Consider the following 1,449-nt stretch of genomic DNA (forward strand, 5'->3'; position numbering starts at 1 on the left):
CCTAGAAATCTAATTGGTGTTAATGGAAATTGAAGTAAATGAGTCTAAGATTACATACCTATGGATTTGTGGTGAAGTTCTCTTTCATAAATCGCCCAATTTAGAGTTTGGAAGAAGAAGTTATGAAATTTTGGTTTAATCCTGATTGTTCTGTTACTGTTTAAAAATCACTGGCAGGCCTTCATCGCGTTCGCGATAGGCTTGTCGCGTTCGTGATAGATCAGGCCTAGGTGACCTTCGCGTTCTCATTCGTCGGATCGCGTTCGCGTAGAACAAATGTGAACCCCTCCCCCCAGGCCATTAGCCTTACGCGTTTGCGAGTGCCTGGACGTGTTCGCGAAGGGTACTTCCCCCATAGCCTCGCGTTCGCGTCCCAAGCTCCTCGTTCGCGAAGAGCAAACTGGCACTTGAGGAAATTGCCTTACGCGTTCGCGAGTGGGACCATGCAAACGCGAAGAACAAAACCTATGTGCACTGAGACAGCAAAAACCTGCAATTTTTCCTAAGTTCAAAACCTTCCGAAACTCACCTGAGCCCTCGGCGCTCCAAACCAAACATGCATACTAACTCAAAAACATCATATGAACTTATCTGTGCGATTAAATCGCCAAAATAACCTCTTAAACAACGAATTGAGCATAGAAATCTAAGAAAAATTTTAAAACTTTCAAAGTATCAATTTTCACAACTACGGGTCCGAATCACCTCAAACGACTTCCGTTTCTTACCAAATTTCACAGACTCATCTTAAATCACATATAAAACCTGTATCGGGCTCCGGAACCAAAATACGGACCCGATACCATCAAATTCTAAACGCATTTCATTTCCCAAACTCATAAATAGTTCCAGAAAATAATTTTCTTTAAAAATTCATTTCTCGGACTTGGGACCTCGGAATTCAATTTCGGACATACGCCCAAGTCCCATATTTTCCTACGGACCCTACGGGACCGTCAAATCACGAGTCCGGGTCCGTTTACCTAAAATGTTGGTCGAAGTCAACTTAAATTCATTTTACAGTCAAAATTCATCATTTTTCACAGATTTCACATAATGGCCTTCCGACTATGTGTCCGGACTGCACACGCAAATCAAGGTGATACCGAAAGAGGTTTTTAAGATCTCAGAACGCAAAATTCAAGGTCATCACAAAAACTCATCCAAATGATCACCACCGTCACTCTTGCCTCCACTGCCGTCAAGAGCACAATGAAAATAAGAAGCAAATTAGAATCTCATTATAGAAAAGCTTTTTAAAAAAAATGGAGTTGAAATTTTTGGGCACGCTGATGAAGCAAAAGAACAATTAGTGGCAAAAGATGACGACTTCAACTATCATTGTACTTCCTCAGCCATGTTCCGCCACCACTAGACTAGACAACAACTATTCCGTCAGTGTAATTTTTTTAACACGACGATGATAAATCTTCTTATTCATTTGCATAT

Source organism: Nicotiana sylvestris, chromosome 8 (assembly GCF_000393655.2).
Source record: "Nicotiana sylvestris chromosome 8, ASM39365v2, whole genome shotgun sequence".
NCBI lineage: Eukaryota > Viridiplantae > Streptophyta > Magnoliopsida > Solanales > Solanaceae > Nicotiana > Nicotiana sylvestris.